This window comes from Ovis canadensis, chromosome 10, assembly GCF_042477335.2.
Source record: "Ovis canadensis isolate MfBH-ARS-UI-01 breed Bighorn chromosome 10, ARS-UI_OviCan_v2, whole genome shotgun sequence".
Lineage (NCBI taxonomy): Eukaryota > Metazoa > Chordata > Mammalia > Artiodactyla > Bovidae > Ovis > Ovis canadensis.
The window spans coordinates 63468144-63493542 of NC_091254.1; the positions used below are offsets into that span (position 1 = coordinate 63468144).

Here is a 25399-nt window from a genome sequence, read left to right on the forward strand (position 1 = left end):
CCAGACCACCTGACCTGTCTCTAGAAATATCTGTATGCAGGTCAGGAAGCAACAGTTAGAACTGGACATGGAACAACAGACTGATTCCAAATCAGGAAAGAAGTATGTCAAGGCTGTATATTGTCACCCTGCTTATTTAACTTATATGCAGAGTACATCATGAGAAATGCTGGGCTGGATCAAGCACAAGCTGGAATCAAGATTACCAGGAGAAATATCAACCAATATACTTCAGATACGCAGATGACACCACCCTTATGGCAGAAAGTAAAGAAGAACTAAAAAGCCTCTTGATGAAAGTGACAGAGGACAGTGAAAAAGTTGGCTTAAAATTCAACATTCCAAAAACTAAGATCATGGCATCTGATCTCATCACTTCATGGCAAATAGATCGGAAAACAATGAAAACAGTGACAGACTTCATTTTCTTGGGCTCCAAAATCACTGCAGATGGTAACTGCAACCATAAAATTAAAAGATGCTTGCTCCTTGGAAGAAAATCTAGACAGTACATTAAAAATCAGAGACATTACTTTGCCAACAAAGGTCTGTCTAGTCAAGGCTATGGTTTTTCCTGTGGTCATGTATGGACGTGAGAGTTGGACTATAAAGAAAGCTGAGTGCAGAAGAATTGATGCTTTTGAACTGTGGTGTTGGAGAAGACTCTTGAGAGTCCCTTGGGCTGCAAGGAGATCCAACCAGTCCATCCTAAAGGACATCAGTCCTAGGTATTCATGGGAAGGACTGACGTTGAAGCTGAAACTCCAATACTTTGGCCACCTGATGCAAAGAGCTGACTCATTTGAAAAGACCCTGATGCTGGGAAAGATTGAGGACAGGAGGAAAAGGTGACGACAGAGGATGAGATGGTTGGATGACATCACCAACTCAATGGACATGGGTTTGGGTGGACTCTGGGAGTTAGTGATGGACAGGGAGGCCTGGCGTGCTGCGTTTCATGGAGTCACAAAGAGTTGGACATGACTGAGCAACTGAACTGAACTATATGCTCCAAGGACTTATGTCCTAATTAAAGTCTGGAATGATGGGTCCTCAAAGGCTCAATTCCAGCCCAGATGGATGGGCCCATACCCTGTAATACTTTCTACCCCCACAGCAATCAAGGTTCCAGGACACAACTCCTGCACTCACTACTCACAAGCCAAGCCGTGGAAGAAAACAAAAGAGGACATTCAATACATCTGTCAACAAGCTACAACATGCAGTGCCAGGTCAACAAGGACATATAAAGCTACACCTGACTATGGAAGATATCACTCACCCTAGATGGAAACCGTTCATGACTCTGACGTTTGAGACTAACAAGAAGGGGAGACTCAAAGGCCCTCACTGTCTCAGTTCAGCAGGAAGTAGCCAGAGAGACCGCGATGCCCCTATTCCCAAAGAAGGGCCTCCCATATCTTGAGGTGGGAGTGTTATGTAGTTAGAATAGGAAAAAGGAGTCCAGAACAGTGGTGGTTAAAAGACAGAGAAGAGTAAAGTTCTTCAAAATAGAACCAAGGAAGGTCTCAGGACCAGATTGAGGACCTCAGGTGAAGCAAACAGCCTCCTAGCTAGCCCAGTTTACATCGGGCAGGCTCAGGGGGAGGAGGAAAAAAAAAAAAAACAACTAAAAAGAGGAGCTAAAATTTAGCCTGGGGCTTCTCTTCTCTTCATGTCTTTTGGGTCGGCCCACCCTAACACCTTGAGGATGTATTCTCCCTTGCTTGCAAATAATACTGAGCTATAACACAGAGCTATACCACTGGTCCATCCAACACTTCAAGTTTTAGCTGCAGTAAGACAGAATCAAGGAAATTACAAACTTCCCTGACAATTTTAAAACAATGTTAGAAAATGTTTATTATTATCTATCCAGTTACCACATACACGCCCGTATCTAACTTATTGCTACCTCAACGCAATTACAATCCGTACATGTAATTCTCTGTGCAATTTCTGAAGTCCCCAACAAATCTATCTTCTAGAAAGCATAGAGGCTTCCTAGCCTTACTGAAGTGATTTAACCTCTGGAGCACACGATTTTCTCAAATATAAAACAGTAGTAACAGCCATGCCTATGTCACAGAATTGATTCAGTGCAACAGTGCAAGCATAGCGCTTAAGCACAGTGCCGAGCGCAAGAAGCACTCAGGAAATATTATATATTATCACTGCTACGGTGAATCATTTTATCCACCCTTGTGTCCTTGCAACTTACACAGGGTTTAGCCCATGAGAGGCGTTCAGAAAATAGTAACTAAAAGAAACTAGTGAATAGTGTCCAACACACCCCTGTAAACACAAAAACACACCCCTCCTTTTCTTAAGCACTCCCATCTCTCCTGATTTTGTTTCTTCCACCTGAAACTGGTCCCCATCCTAAATTTTCATGTGGCTAATTGCACTTTTCCATCTAAGTTTTGGTTCCTTTTCTTAAAAACTCTGAGCCTATTATGCATCCTGCTTGCACATTGTCACTGGGCTTTCTCCCTGTTGCTATTTAGCAAAGCACTCAACCCTCAGTATTCTTGATGTTTTTGACTTGCCTTAACACCCCATTACATTGCAGAGGCAGACACTACCTTTTTACCATTCAAAGGTATAGAATAAAAGGAATGTTCAGTAATTCTTTGTTAAATGAACACACACATATTTCCACCTGAATAACTTTTCCATGATTCTCATCCTTCCTACCAAACGTCATCCTGGATTTAGGATATGGTTCAATTTTAGACACGAACAAGAAGGAAAAAAGACAGATCATCCAGGCTTTTTAATTGACCAAAAAAACCTGGACAAGTTTCTCCCCAAAGATGGCCGAATGACCTTAACATATGAAAGGTATGCAACTCCCATTAATCACTAGGAAAATGCCAATTAAAGCCACCACTAAGACATCAATACATATCAAAATGAGAGAGTGAGAAAATGCAGAAAATAGTGAAATATGGGGCACCTGTATCTTTTATACACTGCTGATGAATGTCTAAATTGGTAGAGGCAGTAAGGAAAACTGGCAATATCTACAAAAATGAAAGTACATTCCTGAAGACTCAGCAATTACACTTCTATCTAATATGCTATGAAGAAATATGTACCTAAACATGCCAAAAGGCATTCACAAGAATATTCACAGCAATGTATTCCTTACAGCTGCAAAGTAGAAAAAACCAAGATGCTCATCAACAGTAAAATAGACAAGTAAATCTGTGAAAGTTTCTGGATAAATTCCTACAATAGAATATTATGTAGCAATGAAAAAAGAGTAAGAATGAATCTTAAAATATAATGTTGAGACAAATACTGTAGATGTCACTTATATATGGAATCTTAAAAAATACAACTAGTGATGATAATCAAGAAGCAGACTCACAGATACAGAGAAGAAACTACTGGTTACCAATGGGGAGTGAGGAAAAGGGAGAAGCAATAGAGGAGTAGGGGGTAAGACGTACAAACTATCAGGAATAAAATAAGCTATAAGGATATACTGTACAAGTGGGGAATACAGCCAATATTTTATAGTAACTAAAGCTTAAATAACTATAAATAAAGGTAAGGATTCCCAGATGCCTCACAATCCACCTGCCAATGCAGGGACACAGGTTTGATCACTGGGTTGGGAAGATCCCCCAGAGCAGGAAATGGCAACCCACTCCAGTATTCTTGCCAGGAAAAATCCCCTAGAGAGAGGAGCTTGGCAGACTACAGGTGGTGAGGTCACAAGTAAACAGACACACCTGAGCACATGCACACATGTACCTTTAATACATGATGAAGGGAAGTGAGTGAAAGTCGCTCAGTCGTGTCTGACTCTTTGTGACCCCATGGACTATACAGTCCATGGAATTCTCCAGGTCAGAATACTGGAGTGGGTAGCCTTTCCCTTCTCCAGGGCATCTTTTCTAGCCAAGGATCAAACCCAGGTGTCCCACATTGCATGCTGATTCTTTACCAGTTGAGCCACAAGGGAAGCCCAAGAATCTTGGAGTGGGTAACCTATCCCTTCTCCAGGGGATCTGTCTGACCCCGGGTCTCCTGCATTGCAGGCAGATTCTTTACCAACTAAGCTATGAGGGAAGCCCTGTAATATGTAATACAGTAATTATACATCAATTAAAAAAATTTTAAACATAATGTTACATGAAATAATACAGACACAAAAGAGCATGTGTCCTTGTGTAGCATCAGGAACAGACAGTTGTCTACAGTGATGGAGGTGAAACAGGAGCTGACCAGTGTGTGTGTGGCTGCTGGTCATTTTTGAAGAATGGATCTGAGTGATCGTGGAGTGTGTATGTTCACTTTGTGGCGTTCATCCACTTGTACACTTGGTGCATGTGCACTTTTCTGCAGGTGACCTGTACTTTGGTGAAAACGTGAGCTAAAAATAAATGAATACATAAATGCATTCAATTCTCACACACAAAAAAAAGTCAACACAGATGATTCACACAAGTCCAGGAAGTCTGAAATCCTCTAAATCTGACCAGTCACTTGATTCTATTTGAGATCACATCTTCGTCTTATTTCTCTCTTCTCTTTATTGGGAAATTCTATTTTAATCTATTTGCTAAATATAAACTACATATACACAGGTTTAACACTGCCATAAAAAGGGACAGAATAGCCGAAATGGGGTCATGATCTTTTTATTACACATGGAAGAAAAAGAAGGAAAGCGGTTTTCCTGAGATAAGCTGGCAACTGTCAAAAGAGATAGAAATGATAAACACACTCCATGTATTTATGTTTATGTAGTCAGACAAAGCTCTCAAATGGTCTGAGTTGAAAATAACTGGCACAGGGCAGTGAAAAGACACAGAGAAGCAGAAGTCCAGGCATATCAACCACTGTCTACCTGCAGGGGTGAAGCCAGAGAGGGTAAGAAAGAATCACAACAGACAGGACCAGAGCTGAGGCCAAGGGGCACTGCTGACTCCGGACTCCGTACAGACGGGGAGGGTGCAGGGGGGGTCAGATTATTCAGAGGTGCCTGCCAGCTTCATGCTAACTTCAAGAACACCAGCTACAAAAGAAGGTGAGAAATCAGGGTTGGAACAACCAAAGCCTTGTGGAAACCTTTGAAAGTCCTTATAATTATTGCTTTTACTACATTTTTTTCTTTTTAAGCTAAAGAAGCAACATCCCCAAGAAGGAAATAACTTCAGTGCAATTTTAAATTAGTAATTAGGTTTCTGCAAAATGACTTCTTCATTTTCAAACCTTTGCTCACTAAAAATTTTCCAGGATCTCTCCACCTCTCTTCAAGTATCGCACTTTCTTATGTATAAAACATGGCTAATCATCTCTTGCAGACACAACTTAAGATGCAGAAATGCCCTAAGAGGGCAGCCACTATTGAACAGGTATACAAAATGGATCCACACATACTTCAACAAGGCAAATTCACCTCTGGGAATGGGTCACTGTTGAAAACATTCACAAATGCAGTTTTTACCAAACATTTCATTACTGTTTCATTAAAAATTATATCTCGGTCTCTAACATTCAAATATTTAGGCAACATCTTAGTCTTATCAGAGATGACTTCTTACTTTGAAAAACTGCATTGTGTTCTTACTTTTTACTACTGTAAAGTGAAAGTGAAAGTCACTCAGCCATGTCCAACTCTTTGTGACCCCATGGAGTATACATACAGTCCATGGAATTCTTCAGGCCAGAATACTGGAGTGGGTAGCCGTTCCCTTCTCCAGGGGAATCTTCCCAACCCAGGAATTGAACCCAGGTATCCTGCATTGCAGCCAGGTAATTTACCAGCTGAACCACCAGGGAAGCCCTTTACTGATGTACACAGACAATAAACATCAGGCGTGCTTTATTTATCTAAGGGTGGTGATTTAGTTGCTAAGTTGTGTCCAACCCTTGCGATCCCATGGACTGCAGGCTGACAGGTTACTCTGTCCATGGAATTTTCCAGGTAAGAATACAGGAGTGGGTTGCCATTTCCTTCTCCAGGGGATCTTCCCAACCCAGAGATCGAACCCATGTCTACTGTTTGGCAGGTGGTTGTCTGCATTGCAGGCAGATTCTTTATTGCTGAACCACCAAGGAAGCCCCAGTTATCTAACAGAAGTTACCAAAAACGTATATATTTCCATTTCTATATATACTAACTCCCCATATGAAGACTTCAAACTTAAAGACTCCTTTGGCTATAAAGTATTTGAATTTAATTCCATTTCAATGTAAATCTCTTTGGATAACAAACATATCCATCATAAATCAGTATAATTATTTCAGAATGATCACAGAAAGTAGTTTCCTTGTACTGCTCACATAGAAAATCAGTTTTAACTGTCAAGAAGCTTATTCACAATAGGTCTTTTTAACTTGAGTCCCTTGCAATCAAAGATCTATATGTTGAAATAAAAGCAGGAAACAGATCCGTTTCACTTTGCATCTCTTCTTATAATTAGACTGAGAAAAAACATTTCTTTTTCCCTGGGAAATTTGTTTGTCTTGTGGAAAATGCTTCCAACTTTAATATCTAAGATGATAAAATCTACTCCTTTAAAACGTTCCTCGAGAAAAGCAAAATAAACTGCCCATGATGCAAACCGCACTGGAACCCTCCAGGCTTTTCTTTCCGTGCCCTCTGTAATAGTAACATCAACTCAGCCCCTGGCCCCCATGGACATCTGTTCTCATCCCTCAGTATTGTGGCCTGAGCATTAAATGTAAGTGTCAGCCAGTCATAAAATCTCAACAATTTCCAAATCTTTGGGGGTCAAACACATGATGGCATTCCGAGTGGGAAACCCCAGGGTCTGCAGCCACGTCTTCTAGAGGTCTGACAAGATGGAAAAGAAAAACATGGCCTGCCTTTACAACAAGGTCATTCTTACACAGAATTTGGTTGTAAGGAAGACTTTACAAGCCTCATATTTATATTGCCTAAAATATTATTCCATGCATAAACTTCTAGAATTTTAGAAATTCAGTTGAACAAATTTTTTTTTCATTACACACAACTTCTGGACTAACACAATTTCTGTACAGTCAAATACGAAGAAAAAGCAAGCAAGCCAAGCCCACTGATGGATTCAAGCAATCCCTACTTCCATTCACCTATCAGGGCTCTGCTAAAGAAAGAAGATGGGTACCCTAATCACACTGGGGCAAATCCTTCAGAGGTGGCAGCAGCAAGCTGTCCATGACATCCTGCTCGAGGTCTCAGAAAGAGTAGGGCATTTGACAAAATGCAATGATTTCTAATGCAGTCCAGTTTTCAAGGAAGTCAGTGTTACAGCCAGAAACAGGATAAATGAAAACTCTAAGACACCTGCTTTCTGAGATTTATCATCAGGTAGAAATTGACAAGGGGAAGGAGATTAGACAAGTGTTTAAGACTTTCCATCAAAATATGCAACCAGAAGGAGATTGCAACACTGGCCATTTCCTTTGCAATTATGAATAAAAATGACGGATGATCCTCACAGTTTTCATTATCCCTGAGATCCAGCATCCTCCCAACTCGACTACTACATAACTACGTCAGCCAAATCCTATCCTGAAGAAAAAGGGGTTTAGGGTACAGGCTATGCAGGGGGAAAGAAGGCATGGAAAAGAAAAAAGCGTTCTGAGTTAAACTAAGAACAGTTGGTGCTGTGAATAAAATCAGTTTGACTTGTTACAGTTTCACAAAGTTACCACTCACACCTGGAATGATCCGGCATTTGATCCGACAGCATACTCAAACACTGTCCTTATCAAGAGTTAAAAAAAAAAAGAGAGAGAGACAATATAATAAATCCTATTAATTCAACTTCAGTTTAAGGCAAGAAGGGTGCTAGATGTTAACATTTGATTATAATTCCATGTCTCTTAAGAAATTCCTAATAGAAGAAGCTACAAACGGGGCATGATGTCCTTGAGATAGTGATACAGAAGATTCTGTAAAATAACTGCCTAGGGGGAGCAGAGACGGAGACCGAAAGGGAAGGAGAGAAGGAGGAAAGGAAGGGAGGAAGGAAAACACAACATTAGCTTTGGTGAAACAGCCAGAGAGGAGCTGGAGCTAGTTGAGATAGACTCATGAAAGAGGTCTGTGTGCATCTCTACACAACCCTGTAACTACACTTTTGTAACTTGGAATCCATCATGGTTGGTATATTTATATCAGCAAATGCAACAAGGCTTTCCTCATAGTTCAGCTGGGGAAGAATCTGCCTGCAATGCAGGAGACCAGGGATTGATTCCTGGGTCGGGAAGATCCCCTGGAAAAGGAAATGTCAACCCATTCCAGTATCCTTGCCTGGAGAATCCCATGGACAGAGGAGCCTGGCAGGCTACAGTCATGGGGTAGCAAGAGTCAGACGCAACTGAGTGACTAAATCCCAAATACAGCAAATCAGACCTTTTATTCAGAGCTGTTTTCCCGTATAGCCTTGGTTAGATCCAAACTACCATGCTCAGTGAGAGCATCTCTTTACCAATAAAAGAGAAGTGCTACCAGCTACCTCAAAAACGCCATATGAAAATTACATACAATAATGCAAGAGTACTTGGTAGCATACAAGAATTTCAGATGGCTATGTCTATTATTACTTTCAAGAATTAGCCATCAAGTATACATCACAGAAAACAACCTCAAAGAATTTCACCAATAATGAGGTCTCCTTCATGGTCGCACTTAGACCACAGGCTTCAGATGGCTGGACAACAGCAGTGAAAACAGCAGTGGAGTTTACAAACAAATACACAAAAGGGAAAAGAGTTCAGGTCACTGGGAAGCTATCCAAGCATGCAAGCTCGACAAGGAAACCAGCACAAAATGAGAAATCAACACAGAGGCATTCATTCCAAGTCTTCTATGTGAAGCACACCCATCTTACATTTCTCGTTTTTAATGTCTTCCTGCTGCTACTGCTGCTACTAAGTCGCTTCAGTCGTGTCCGACTCTGTACGACCCCATGGACGGCAGCCCACCAGGCTCCCCCATCCTTGGGATTCTCCAGGCAAGAACACTGGAGTGGGTTGCCAGTTCCTTCTCCAATGCATGAAAGTGAGAAGTGAAAGTGAAGTCGCTCAGTCGTGTCCGACTCTTCGCGACCCCATGGACTGCAGCCTACAAGGCTCCTCCGTCCATGGGATTTTCCAGGCAAGAGTACTGGAGCGGGTTGCCATTGCCTTCTCTGATATTTCAAATATACCATCACTGTGCAAGAAATGGCAATGAAATACTAGAAATAAACCACTAGGAAGCATCACAAGCATTAACTAGCCCTCAATCCATAACACTAAAGGCACAACCTACTTGTCAAGTCCACGCAGTAAAAGGTGGATGAACACCAGGAGAAATGTGCTCTCATGAAACTAATACATGTTACAATGGTAACAGTCACTGCAAACAGAATTTCAGAAAAAAAAAAAAAAGAATGTGATTCGTTATATGTGTACATTTCTGTGTCACAAAAGAGAATCATTTCCTAGCTAGACTAAATATCAGTACTAGATACTAGGAACTTCCCAGTGGTATCCACCCAGTGGCTCAGTGGTGAAGAATCTGCCTGCCAAGTGGGAGAAATAGGTTCGATCCCTTGGGTCAGTAAGATCCCCTGGAGAAGAAATGGCAACACACTCCCGTATTCCTGCCTGGGAAATCTCATGGACAGAGGAGCCTGTGGGCAGTCCATAGGGTCGCAAGAGTCAGACATTACTTAGCAACTAAACAGCAGCAATACCAGTACTAGATACTAAAAAAAGTATCTTCCATACTTTTTCAACTCATCCTCATCTCTCTTCCTGGGGCCCAAAACAGGTTTTCAAATAGCAGAAAAGCAATGGTAGAGAGAAAAGTCTAGAGAGAAAAACACCAATCCATACCCCAACTGAGATGCAGCCACCAGGGACCATTACAATTCTGCCAGCACGTCCAAGGGACGCATGACTCATTGACCTCCTATCTCAAAGATGTCTGGGAAACCTTGGAGTCAGATAATAAATTGGTTTCTGTCTTACTTAAGGTAGTTCAGTTCAGTTCAGTTGCTCAGTCGTGTCCGACTCTTTGCAACCCCATGAATCACAGCACGCCAGGCCTCCCTGTCCGTCACCAACTCCCAGAGTTCACTCAGATTCTCGTTCATCAAGTCAGTGATGCCATCCAGCCATCTCATCCTTGGTCGTCCCCTTCTTCTCCTGCCCCCAATCCCTCCCAGCATCAAAGTCTTTTCCAATGAGTCAACTCTTCGCATGAGGTGGCCAAAGTACTGGAGTTTCAGCTTTAGCATCATTCCTTCCAAAGAAATCCCAGGGTTGATCTCCTTCAGAATGGACTGGTTGGATCTCCTTGCATTACTCTAAATCCATCCATGGAATTCTCGAGGCAAGAAGAGTGGAGTGGTTAAGCCATTCCCTTTTCCAGGGTTCTTCCCAACCCAGAGATCAAATCCAGGTCTCCTGAATTGCAGGCAGATTCTTTACCATCTGAAACTACCAGGGAAGCCCCTAAATCTATCCATTGCAACCAAAAATCATCACCACCATCATAACCCCCAAAATTTTAAAATAAGTATCCCGGTTATTCTCTGGGATATAAAGACCTTTAGACTAGTATTTCTCAATTTTGACTGCACCACAGAATTCATTAGGAGCTATAAAATTCCCTTTGAGCCATCAGAATCCCTGACTAATGACCAGAAAATCTCTGGGATACGTGCTCAGGCATCAGCAGATCTTCAAAGATGGCCAGGTGATTCCAGGATACAGTCACACTGAGAACCGCTGCTCTAGCAGAAGGGTTCTTACTCCACACTCAACACTCATGACTCTCACCTTGAGCCACATGTTCCCATATCCCCTTGTCTCTAGTAAGGATGCCAATCACAGGTTGGATTAAGGGCCCACCCTACTACAATATGACCTCCACCTAGTTAATTACATCTGCAACAACTCTGTTTCCAAATAATGTCCCATTTTGAAGTTGCAAGTAGAATGTGAATTTTCGGGGGACACCAATCAACCCTGTACAGCAGATAAGAAGGGGGAGAAAATAGCAACTCTGGTCAGAATTCTAAGTGTTGATTACAAACAAGTAGTAGAGCAACCTAGTCTCTGGGGACCTTGAATAAAATAAAGGAGTACATGAAACAGAGCTAGAGTTGAGAGTGTCCCTAAAAGATAACCTGGAAGAGATTCCAAGCCCTAACAGTTTATCACCCCCGGTGCAATGGAATCACTTCCAAATTCCAGTCTCTGAAATATCATGTTGCCTATGCCTTAGAACATTCAAATCTGTATTTCTGTTGTCAAGAGTTACAGCACTGTCCCTGAAAATTCATATGAGAATTCAAACAATTCCCAAGAGATACCCTGTCATATTTAGAGTTACAATGAAACTACCACATTCTTACTAGGCAAGCATTACAGACAAAATGTGCTTTGTAGAATTAACTACCTCTAATAACCACATACTCAACCATATTTCAGGGAAAATATATTCTGAATTCCAACTTCATACTCTTTAACAAATACCCAGCAAACTAATAAACTCTCCATGATTTAGCACCCTGGGTATCAATCAAATGGCTTGTATATTAATTGTCCTCACTAGTGATAGTTTGACGGCTCAGTGGTAAAGAATCCTGCCAATGCAGGAGCTGCAGCTTTGATCCCTGGGTCAGGAAGATCCCCTAGAGGAGGAAATGGCAATCCACTCCAGTATTCTTACCTGAAAAATCCCATGGACAGAAGAGCCTGGCAAGCTAAGTCCATGAGATTGCAAAAAAGTCGGACATCACCGAGCAACTGAGCATACAGAAACACAGCAATAGTTAGCACAGACGTTTTGTTTCCAACAACCAAAGAAATCAAAGAGGATGTTAATTATTTTGTCATGCTCGAAAACTCTGTGATACACAGAGACCCCATAATGTTTACAGCCATCCGCTGAACTACTACCAAGAGAGAAAAGGAGAGGGAAAATGTATAATAAATATATGAACTACAAAAACTTTTTGACAAAAATCATTATTCCATGGACACAAATTAGTTTGGTCCCTTGGTTAACTTCTTTGGCCTTAAATATCCTATAAATCAACCAGCAATATAAACAAGTTCGTCTTTTTCATTTAAATACTATTGTAACGGAAATGGACGGAATGAGATGGTTTAGCCAAGTTTTGTCTGCATTAAGGAAGAGAAAAGCAAAGCCTCTCTAACGTGTGAGAAATTAGGAGAAACTCTAAGGTAATCAAAAAGTTTTTAATCGATTTTTTTGCTTTCAACAGATTTCAAATATGGGACTCTTGACACTTTTCAAACTTTAATAACTCACTGTTTCCTAACTACATTAAATTCTAAATATAAATAAGGCAAAAGAAATCTCCCTTTATAATGTAGCTCAAAAGGGGGAAAAAAAACTCTTCCATTTACTAGGCTGACATTTACTTTGATCTCTTATAGACCCTTTTAGGTAACAATTTCTATAACAGAGCAAGCAAACTCCTTTGGGAATTTAAAATACCTTAGAAGTACAAACAAATGCAAATAAACTGAAAACACAGGTGGCTGTATCTCCATTGCTTGCCTTGTCTTACTCTGCTTGACAGCACTGTTTTCAAGAACAGGCAAAGAAATAAATCCTTCAATTTGGCTCTGATAACTTAAAAAGAAGCTTATAGCAGTTTAATAACGGAGTAAGATTAAACCACACTTCTTAAAAAAAATATTTCAAAGGTGGCAAAAGGAAGTGCCTTTATGCAAATGTCATTCCTTCCCAACTACCAACTAAGAGTTGTTAATCCACTCAGATGAACTGTCCAAATATATCTGATGCCCCAACTACTCCTGTGTATCTTCAAAGTAGATTTGAAGGTTCTTAATTGTGCTACTAATTTAGCCACTGATGTTAGTAAATTATACGTGGGGGACATTTCATTCTTTTTGCAGTTTTAGAAAATCAACAGTAGATGCAAAGGCTCTGGTGCTTCATGGCCATAGGGCTATCTAGCCCATAATAATAATTAACGACATACACGGAGCATGAAAGATACAAACGGGAATTCAGAATCATAGAAGTTTATGCTCTGCGTTTTGACAGAATTATACAGGTTTATGCTCTGACTTATGACAGCTTCCTAGATCATTCCCTAGCAGCTCAGATGGTACTCAGACGGTAAAGAATCTGCCTGCAATGCAAGAGACCTGGGTTCGATTCCTGGGTCGGGAAGATCCCTGGAGAAGGGAATGACAACCCATTCCAGTATCCCTACCTGGAGAGCAGAACCTAGCGGGCAACAGTCCATGGGAGGGCAAACAGTCGGACATGACTAACAAGTACTAACAGTGACTTTCACTACGACAGTCACTGTCGTAAATACAAAATAAAAAAGAATATATCATCAATCAATAAAGCAAAATGAAATGCATTAGACTGATCTGATGAGATAACCAAATGACTGCAGATACAGCTAAATGAAGAGATCAAGTAGATACATCAGGCATCTAACTTGATTACTGCCATAAGTAATCACTCCTCAAGAGTCCTCATGAGAGAAAGAAAATATTATTTAGAGAATGCAAAGGTTACGTTCTTAAATAGACTTGCTAATGTTTACCCAGCAAAACAGCTGAATTTTAGGTACCCTCACTCAAAACTTAACTTTATTAATAAACATAATTCATGCCCAGTGAAACACATTCACAATTATCAATTTCACATTTTTATTATAAAATAATTATAAATAACAGCATACAAATTGCAAACACATCCCATGAAAAAAGTATTTTTTCTTTTAGACCTTGCGGGGGGGGGGGGGGGGGGGAGGCTCTACGTTACAGGAAAAACAGGTCTAAAATAACCTGGCAATAGTTCAGCTACCAAAATATATGTGCAAAAAAATGAAGAAAGGCGGAAGAGGAAAGAAAATCGGTTATTTTAATTCCAAAAAAAAGTGAAAGATTTGCAAATCAAATTCTTTTTTAGCATTATGCTTCTGTTATAAAACTATATATAATTCCCCCGATGCTTACACAGTGAATAAAAATCACCTTGAAATATCAACTTTTAAATGTCTAAAAGGTCAATTTTATTGTCATATATATTTCAGCACAATTAAAAATAAAAAATGAAGTGCTATTTAGAGGTTTTTCTATTCATTAAAATAGGAACAGAATGGTTTTCATATGCAGACACATATTTCCAGTTAGATACAGCTATGTGAAAATATATGGACTTAACTCTACCGCTGTTTGAAGAATCAGGTTCTGTTCATCTTTGAATGTCCTAGATTTAGAAAAGTTCTTTGTATAGTGTGAAAAGTTATACCTTTGTCAAGTAAGTAACGTTTTTTTTTAATGGCCCAAAAGGTAAAGTTTATGCTATGCAAATTCTACTACCATAAAAACAATCACTTTATTTGGAATCAAATATCAGTATCAGTCACCTTGATTTCAATCCAGGTGAATGTGAACATCAAATCTTATCTTCGATTATTTATATTCTGGCACACGGTTACATGAGCTTTTCAATTTTCTAACCACTCTAATTTTAGACTCCTGGGAGGCCAAAAGGTATGGGAACAGAGGGACCCATTTGTGCACCATGATGATCAGCTCCTCCCACAGTCAAGCAGGTGCCCTGTGAAACTTCTCAGGTCCTTTCCTGTGTGAATAGCCACCTAGAAATGTCAGGGGCCTGCCTTGGGTTTCTGACAGGAAATGGTGCCCCTGAAGTGCAAATTCACACGGAGGGGGAGCTGCTGGGCTGAAGGTGCACTGGCAGCAGGGCAGAAGGAACCAGAAAGTCGCCCTGTGCGTTTCGTAAAGATAAAATAATCGAAAATGAAAAAAAAAAAAAAGAAGTGGGAGGGTAGGGAGAGAAACAGAATTAGATTAAAAATACAAATCAACTACTCAGTACATCTAAAGGATAGCCGATCTGAAGGCTTACAAAGGAGTTGGTGAAGAAATTGGAAGGTGATGAAAATTCACATCTATTCTCTTCTGTAAGTGCATGTCTTTCTCCCTGATCTCCTTCTAAATTTTGTTGTTGTTGTTCTCACCCTTTCCTCCTCTTTTCCCCATCTAATTATACATCTCAAAGAAATTTCCTTGCCCCTTTAGGTTCAATTCATCCAACCTATGTTTTGCCTGAGGTGGGGGGGAAGAGGGGGCAAGGAGCACCCTGAGTAAATACTAAGATCTAACCTCCCACAAATTAGGTTAAAAAAGAGGGTAAGCCAAGGAGAATAGAGTAGTTGGCCTTAAGAGTAAAACTCAAGATAAAGATCCCTTGAGGCTATTTTAAAATGTCCATAAAACCAAAACAGTAGTTTCCAATCCTATATTTGGTGACTGGGGCTGCAGACAGAGTTTAAAGCATATGTTAATACATTAAGCCAAATAATCATTAATCAGATCTAGAAGCCAGAAATACCTTTAAAAAAAAAAATCTTTTTAACTTCAAACACTTTTCCTATAAGTAGTTTTAACTGTGAGCATACAAATTCATCATATAAAAAGTCGACAAGTCGCATTACAGAGTTTTTCTTTAAATGAGTCCTAACAAGATGTACTTTATTACAACTGTATAACGAATTCCAGAAAATTACATGACCAGATGTCCTGCCTGCGATCAGAAACTAAATACATGTCAACAATATCACTTGTGGCCCTTGTAAAGAAATAAGGAACTGTGATATACACTCGGCATCAGTTAGATTAGCCAATTTTAAATAAATAACTATGTTCATTGTTAGAAAATGGTAGAATCATCTTACCCATACATTGCCTCTGGCAATAAAAACTATCAGAATCCTCTGAAAGGCACTCATGTTTTGAAAGTCAAAACAGTTAATAACCTGTGACCCAGTAATAATATTTCTGAACTAATCATTCCCCCCCCCAAAAAAAAAAAGAGGAGGGGGGGGCTGGGGAGGGAAGGAGGGAGGGAGACAGAGAGGGATGGAGGCAGGGGAAAAAGAAGGAAAGAAGGAAGGAAGGAAGCCTACAAATATAAAAGGCTCACTGTTAGCACCATTTATAACCTAAAAACAGTTTCAGTTCATCCCAAGGAAACAGCCAGTGTAACTATGGTAAAACAATGTAATGGACTATGACGTTGCCATCATAAACTATACTTAAGAAAGATGGGGAAAGAGCAATATTAAGTAAAAATAACTTGCATATGAGGAATTAGTAAAATACACAAAACTATTTCTTGAATAAGTGTGGTGTGGTGGTTTGACTAAGGATTTTCCCTAACTTAATTAGCATTACTGACATACCTCCATAATATTTTTCTAAAAAACTAGATATATATATTTCCCCTAATACTACTTTTAAAATCAGTATATTTCCTAATATTTTCTTAATATTACTTTTAAATATTAATAAACCAATTTCAAACAGCAGTGTTTATAGAAAAACTGTCAAGATTAATCAAGTCACTCCTAGAATTTGTCTTAATATGAGAGATAATAAAATAAATATGGCTCTTAAGTGGAAAACGCTTCAAGATTCAAAATGTTCAATTAGTCTTCATGTTTTAACAGGACTTTCAAAAAGCACCTGCTAGATGCTGCAGAGAATTACAGTGTGTGAGAGACAGAAGGGAAGAGAATCATATCATTACGGAAAGCTCATACTACAAGAGGAAATAAAGAAAAAGAGACTTTTCAATTTTAGAAAGGTCATACATGATATGACCAATTACAGTATTCCTGAGAAATAACCAGCAATAATGTACAATGCAAAGAAAGGAGTCTGCCATTACTGCTTATTATTTTTATTTTTAATACTTATCTCTCATTGAGTACTAATTTCCAGACACCTTGCCAGATGTTCTATATAGTTATCATTTCACACTCAGTACAACACTACCAACTAAATTTTAGCAACTGCATTTCACAGATGAGGAAACTGAAGCTTAAATAAGGAATATCATTTGTCTCTCATAGCTCATGGGGTTTCCCTCACAGCTCAGTAGGTAAAGAATCCACCTGCAATGCAGGAGACCCTGATTTGATCCCTGGGTCTGGAAGATCCACTGGAGAAGGGATAGGTTACCCACTCCAGTATTCTTGGGATTCCCTGATGGCTCAGCTGGTAAAGAATCCACCTGCAATGCAGGAGACCTGGGTTTGATCCCTGGGTTGGGAAGATCCCCTGGAGAAGGGAAAGGCTACCCACGCTGGTATTCTGGGCTGGAGAAATCCATCCATGGACTACAGCCCATGGGGTCACAAGAGTCAGACACGACTGAGCGACTTTCACTTTCACTGTAATTTGTCCACGGTTACATGAAAGAGACCCAACCAATAATAAAGAGTGGAACTAGGACTTGAACCACGTTTTGATCTTTCATTGCATCCTTTCTCCAAAAACTCTAAAAGAAAACATGTATAAACCACATAAAACCAGCACTTTTGCATTTCTTTATATGACCCCACTAGATTTGCTTTTCCGCAGCTATTTTTATCTGTTCTTCTTGAAACAGAAGACCTTTTCAACTCTATGACAAGAAAACTTCATCATGGTTAGTCACTGCATTATACTCAACAGGTTTCCTATTATGTTTCCAACTAAATACAAACTGTATCTGTAAGATCATAAAATTAATACAGGAACCTTTTTAAACAGTGGTTTTAACTTTTAATTTTTTTAATATTTACTTATTTATTTGGCTGCACTGAGTCTTAGTTGCAGCATGTGGGATCGTTACTCGCAGCGTGTGAACTTTCAGTTGCGGCCTGTGGGATCTAGTTCCCTGACAAGGGATCGAACCCAGGACCCCCCTACATGGGGAATGTGGAGTCTTAGCCACTGGACCACCAGGAAAGGCCCATTACAGGCATATTTCCAGATCATAATACGCTTGAGGTCAGATTTAGCTACACCAAGAACAATCTGCCAGAATATGCTGGATCAGATATGCTTTTAACTTTTTTTTTTTTTTTTTTGGCTTCTAATGGTGCCCCACTCCAGTACTCTTGCCTGGAAATGCCCATGGACGGAGGAGCCTAGTGGGCTGCAGTCCATGGGGTCGCTGAGGGTCGGACATGACTGAGCGACTTCACTTTCACTTTTCACTTTCATGCATTGGAGAAGGAAATGGCAACCCACTCCAGTGTTCTTACCTGGAGAATCCCAGGGATGGGGGAGCCTGATGGGCTGCCATCTCTGGGGTCGCACAGAGTTGGACACGACTGAAGCAACTTAGCAGCAGCAGCAGCAAGTCTCTCATGATTTCTAAAGTAAGTATTTAGGAAGACCTGTGGTCGGGCATGGGCCTCGAGGGCACGCAGCATCACTATTCCAATTTGTTCTCGTGTATTTTTCTATGCAGGTCTTACGCTAAACACCAGGTAAGTTTCAGCTTCTAGAACAAACGAACCTTGCATTCTAATATTAACAGCACCTTCTGTCCTCTCTTGAAGAGTTACCTCCTTCCTAAACAACATAATCAGTTCCTTCTAAATTAAGGTCTGTAACTTAATCTCCTAAAGGCACTGCTTTATTAACTCTTACCTCTAGGCCACGGCCAAGTGCAGAACCAAAGCCTAGTGAAAGAAGCCTGGAAAGGAAGAGTTCTTGTTGCTGGTAGAACCTGATTCACTCACAGGTGGGTCTAAGGTACCTAAAATTCTGTCTTTTCTTATGAGGAGACATGAATTTTCTTCATAAAATTACACAGTAGATCTTTTTAGATTACATTTAAAATGTTTTAAGTCCTCACCTATCTTGAATTACCCGAATAAACTGACGGGTAAACATAAAAGTCAGGATGCCCTGGGAGACCTGGACATCCCAGAATCCGGGCTGTGAGGTGGGGGAGGGGAGGGCACCCTGTGCTTTATTCAAAATGGTAAAGGGCTTACCAGAAAACAGGAAACAAAAGAAGATGACCAACAACAGAATCCATTGGAGACAGAAGAGCCACCTTTCAGGAGAAAGCATTAAGAGGCCAGAAAAGCAGCCACTGGGGAAAATCTGGGGAGCAGTGGGCAGGGCTCTGCTCAGCACTGGGCTACTTCTCCCCTAAACCACTGCCTCTCTCTTCCTCTTCCTGCTTCAGACTCTGTATCTTGACTCAAGTCAACCTCTGGTCCAGGGAAATACCAATTTCTTACACCTCCCTGATAGCTCAGCTGGTGAAGAATCCGCCTGTAATGCAGGAGACCCCGGTTTGATTCCTGGATCAGGAAGATCCACTGGAGAAGGGATGGGCAACTCACTCTAGTACTCTTGGGCTTCCCTGGTGGCTCAGCTGGTAAAAAATCCACCTGCAATGAAGGAGACCTCGGTTTGATCCCTGGGTTAGGAAGATCCCCTGGAGAAGGGAATGGCTACCCACACCAGTATTCTTGGGCTTCCCTGGTGGCTCAGCTAGTAAAGAATCCTACGGCAATGAGGGAGACCTGGGTTCGATCCCTGAGAAGGGAACGGCTACCCACTCCAGTATTCTGGTCTGGAAAATTCCAAGGACTGTATAGTCCATGGGGTCACAAAGAGTCAGACATGACTCAGAGACTTTCCGTTTCACTGCATTAGCACAGGGATCTCACACTCTGCTTTAAATGGGCATTAACAAAAACTGAGCTTCCTTGGTGACTCAGATAGCAAAAAATCTGCCTGCAATGCAGAAGACCTGGGTTCAGTCCCTGGATCAGGAAGATCCCCTGAAGAACGGAATGGTAACCCACTCCCAGTATTTTTACCCGGGAAATTCCATGGACAGAGGAGCCTGGCGGGCTACAGTCCCTGGGGTTGCAAAGAACTGGACATGACTGAGTGACTAACACTTCCACTTTAACAAAAACTGTATAAATACCTACATTTAGAAGGGACAAAAATTTTAACAGCTCTACCATTCCAGAACAAAATGGCCATTTTGTCCATTACATGCTCACAATCAACACCCTCCCTAATTCTAGCCCACTTCCAATCAATATGATTTAAAGAGAAAATAATCATATTCTACAGACAATAGGTAAGGAACTTAGTATCACCTCTTAGAAGTTTAAGGTAGGCCATAAAGAATACATTTGTATGTTAATGCAGGCCACAAAAGTAGCATTCTGCAATACCCCACATTCCTTTTATTTAAGGGTAATATTTAAGCTAACACAATGCTAAAGGCTTTGCAAGATTTATCTCATTAAAATCACAAGTTAGGAACCTGTGGTTAGGTATTCTTGCTCTGCCACGGTACAGATGAGGAAACTGTAACTAGAAGGTAACGAGTTTGCTCAATATCACAGAGATGGAGCAAGTGATGAAGGCAGGAATCAACTTCCATCTCTCCAACTCCAAACTGAGTTCTGAAACACTCAATTATACTGTAAGTTGTTAAAAATGTACTTTCTACCATTTTTAATATCTGAAAGGCACTATAATTAAAAGAAGGAGAAACCATAGGAGGATGAGATGAAGGAGAAGAGGAGGAAGAAAAAACCTGAGTACCAATATGTACAAGGCTCTATACTACATCCACAGATTAGGTAAATAGTCCAAGTCTTGATGGGTGCATAGACTCCCAACAACTCACCGTTCTCTCTATAAGTAAACCTGCCTTGGTACACTAATGATTATCTTTATGCTCTTTCAAAACTCTTGCTCACTTTATCCATAATGCCTTTCTTAACTAAGTCCCCTTATTCAATCAGTCTAGTGATGCTATTGTATATGATATTGTGTGTGATTTTAAATCAGTTCTATAATTTCTTTTGTTTGAAGATGTGGCACATTAAATTTACATTCAACAATTTACTTTGTTCTAAATGACTAGCTGCACAAACAGTACACTGCACATGGAATACCAAGGAGCGTATACAATTTAGTTTGACAGGGGCATCTCAGGTGCAGAGAAGTGGATTCATCGTTAATTCTCTGTTTATGAACAACTATCACCATAGGTCTCTTATGTTACTTACGGGATCCATATCTTACTGGTAATAATACAAGCATTTGTTACTTATTAATAATCAACTTATTTTAAATTATTACTAACAAAGAAATTGATCTTCTGTCAAACCAGAATTGAATACTTTTTGTGTACACCTTTAATATGCTACTTGTCATGTTGAGTATTATAAACAGTACACTGTGAGACAATCAAATTAAAAAGTTAGTATCCTAGAATACAAGCATGATATACTTAATATCTGATACATTATTTTTACAGTCATGCCAAAAGATCAAGCGGCATGTTGTTACTTGACAAAGTTAACTAAAATGTTTATGATGTCACTGACAAAAAACAGTACTCAATTCGCCAGATTAAGAGATTTAAAGATATTTTTTCTAGTTGTGATTAAAGATTAAATGGCTTTTTTAAAAAAGCATTTCAAAGATTAAATTTACTTAACTGTTAATTTAGTATTCTACATGATCCTTTCCCATGATCCTTCTAAAAGAACACATGCTGTGTGTGCTTTTAAAGTTTCCTTCAGCTATAAACAAATGCATCAACAGCTAAAACAGGCTACTTCAAATGTTGGGCTTAGCAACAAACTCAAGTCTTCATCCTCTTCTCTCTATTCATCATTTTAGACAAACAGAAATGATTCCCTTTGAAGAGTATGACAGAAATAATACCTTTATTGTGGTGAGAAATCAAACCAAATGATATTCAAAACACCATCCAACCAGAGTTTCTTAACTAAGAACACTACTCACAAAACTCCAATCAGATTGATCAGCTTCACTATTTCTCATGTAATTCCTTGGGATACTGTTAATATTTCATAAAAGCACAGGTTGAAAACTGAAAATAAAACCTTGGGGTGGATAACAGGAACTTCCAAATCTGTTAGGCAAGGACTCTTTTTGATTAAAGGAATTTCCTTAATATATCTATCAAACTGAAGAGAAATTTCTAGAAAACTATTATAATTAAGCCCTGTAAATGACCTTGAAGTCTTTTTTAATTTGTCCTACTGTCTACATAAATTTTTTTAATTTGTCCAACTGTCTTCACAGTGGAAGTTCTCTATAACCGGACCTCTCCTACTTGACTTCCCATCACCTGCCAACAATCACTGAACTAAAGGCCTGCTCCCATCCTGCCCACTCTGGCTTGGACCACTTGGTTCAGGCTACCTGCCACCTTCAGCTACCTATAGCCAGTGTTCAGGGTCAAACCAATCCTTATTTCTCCATGTACTTTCCCTATTACACTTGAGTATTATTCAACCCTATCCATCTTATACTTTATAAGCTCCCTTATGTAGTACATACAATACATACTTACAAATAACCCTACCCTCATGACTTAGTTTTATTTCTATATTTTCATCTGAAGTTTATAATGTACCACTTGATAACTTACTATTTTAAATACTGAGTTGACCCAAAAGTTCATTCAGGTTTTTCCATATCATCCTACAGAAAAACCCGAACGAACTTGTTGATCAACCCAATACATACAGATGATCAGTTTCTGAGATTTTGTTTGCACAACTAGATTGTTATTTATGCATCTTACACTTCTTTTTTCCTGTAAGTTCTCGATATTCAGTAAATACTTTAAAGCTTTCTGATAAAAATACAATTACTTTTATATGGACTTAATTAATTTTTAAAAAGTATAAACTTTTAAGCCAATAAATGTGTTCAATATTAACTGCTTTTCTTTAAAACTCCATTTTGTTGTACCTACCCTAAAAAGTACCACAGAAAACATCACTTATGGATTTCCTAATATGCAATGTCCTACGGGTGTTATGAAAAATGCCAATTTTAATGCTGATCATTCATAGTTTCTTAAAGTCTTCCTCGTAGTAAAAGTTGACAGACATCGTATACAAATTAGAATGAGAGTGCCTGCCCTTCTAAAAATCTAACAACTACTACTTGTATAGTACAAACAGTAAAAAATAAAAATAGCTTTGCTTTTTCTGCTTAGGGAAGTACAATGCACATATTCTAAAATCCTCAGAGAATACCTAAAGGTATAAATAAGAAAACTTCAATCATTTGTTAGTTGACAAACTAGTAAGAAACAGAAAGAACTGTTAACCATATTTGCTGTGCCCTTTCACATAAGCATACACTTACACGAAAGTATAAATTCTAGAAAGTACTCATTAAATCCTGGCTCCACACCTCCTACTGGTGCAACCTTGAGCTACTTATCATCCTGATATTTCTGTTTGTTAATCTGTATAACGGGGCCAATAATATCTAGGAGGAGGAAAGCCATGGTCATCAAAAGAGATAATCACTGTAAAGCACTTAGCAAAGGTTCTAACATATAGCACATTTTCAACATTACTATATATCCCTGATACAAACGCCACTTTGTAATATGCTTCCTTCAGCTGACAACACTTCACGACCAATTTCCCTATCAATAAATTCAAAAATCTGTTGTCTTTTTAGCAGCAGCTTAATGTTTTCTTCTATCAATGTACCATATTGATTTAACTATCTCTGTATTACATGTTTTGACTCCTTCATTTTTAGGGATAACCATACTCTGGTGAACATGACTGTAGCCAGACCTTTGAACATATTCATTATCACATTTCTGAAATAACTTCCTAAACTTTCTTGTCCAAAGGGTACTCGTATATTAAATGTTTACACATATTTCCACAGAAAAGTCTAAGTTTATACATGCATCATCAATGCATATACATGAGTGTTTACCACATCCTCCCCAACATTTGGTCTGGTCATATTTTTAATCTTATGCAAATTGACAGTTAAGAAAAAAAAAAACAGTTCTAAACTTGTACTTCTTGGACAATCAGCAAGATGAAACATGAATTCAGCCAGATTAAACATGAATTGATCAGTTAACTGGTCATGTGTAAGTCTTCTTTTGTGAAATTCCTGGTCAAATCTTTTCCCATCTTTATATTGGTGCAGTTGCCTTTATTCTGGTTAAGAGAGTTCTTTCCCTAAAAATACAAATTTTCACTGCCATATATATTTCAGATAGTTTTTTCCACATTATAATCTGTCATTTCAACTTATCAAATTTTTATCATAAAGATATGCTTAATTTTTTAGTCAAATATATCCATCTATTTTCAATATATGATTTCTGGATTCAGCCTCACCCTTTAGAAATTCTTCCTCCATGCAAAATTATAAAAGCATTCACCTGAATCTTACTTTAGTATTGTTATACATTAGTCTGATTCAGTTTTATGAAGCAAAGTATGAGAAAGGTGTATTTGAAATCTTAGAGAATTATTTCTGAAAATATCTCAGGTTGAACAAAGCATAATGCTTAGCCAAACCACTGTATTAAGGAAGATATAGAAGCGGCTTTATCTAAGCTTCCATGGAAGAATATTATAAAAAAGCAAATCATATACAGCGGCTTCATAGTTTTAGCAATTAATTTTTATCTCAATCCATAGACTTCTGTTCTGCTCTCCAGGCCTATTTATCCCACAGCTTACTTCAAATCTGTACTCAAATTACTTCCTCAGGGAAAACAGGCTCACAGGTGCTGGGTATAAAGCAGGCAGACTTTTCCCCTTGATTCTACAGTGGTTGAAGAGATATATCTTCTCGGTTGAAGAGATACATTTATTTTTATTAATTTGATTACTTGAATCATGGCAGAGATGATGAGTTTTTTTGATCCCCATTGCAGCAGCTGACGTACAAACAGGTCCTCCAGGGAGGAACAGAAGTTCCCAATACAGCTTTTCGTCTTGTTTGTTGGCACTTGTTTGTTTTTCTAAGAAAAATATAAAGTCAGATTGAAGCCAAACAAAAAGCTGGGCCACAGTCCTTCTTTGGAAGTAATCCATCGTTCCCTTACACATTTTTAGAAAAGCTGAAGAGAATCACAATCATTCAAAACATTCATTCCTTACGAGTTGAAAGGGGAATATATGTTTCATCCTAAAATGATCTGCGGAATTGGGTTATTTCAGTACCATTTCATGCTCTTATACATAGGTAAACAGTGTCCTTTCGGACACTCTGCATTTTTTAAGTGTATAAAAAAGAAATTTAAAAATGTATTTCTAAGACTGGTATTCAAAGGATAAGGATTCAAATCTGTGTAGTTTTGCAGCTTGTAGAGCTTTTTTATAAACATTATTTAGTATTCATAGTTTTACTGTATGAATGAAAAATACTTCCTGCCGTATCAATAAACAAAGGACGCTGCAGCCATCAAGCCATCACATTACAGTGTCCCCAGAGGTGAGCCTTGAGGGAACTCAGGATAGAAATGGGATTCCCGCTATTCCGCAGTACAACTGTTGTAGCCACCCCAATGGTACATCCTGAGGGGACACAGGATAAGAAAGTACAGGATCCTGGCCCCCAGAGAGCTGAGGTGCACACCAAAGGAATGATTTCAGTGAGCCCAGACTCCTGGCATTTTCCCACAAAGGAAAGTACTAAACTCTTTAACTTGAGATGTCTGGTTTTCTTTAAGTAACAGTCATCTTTTGATGTT

The 25399-nt window shown here is 39.2% G+C and overlaps 1 protein-coding gene across 8 annotated transcripts in view; it reads right to left on the bottom strand.

Annotated features, from left to right (window-relative positions):
* KLF12 (KLF transcription factor 12) overlaps nucleotides 1-25399 on the bottom strand; it is a 515262-nt gene that overhangs the window by 381624 nt on the left and 108239 nt on the right. The gene's annotated exons all lie outside the window — the stretch shown is intronic.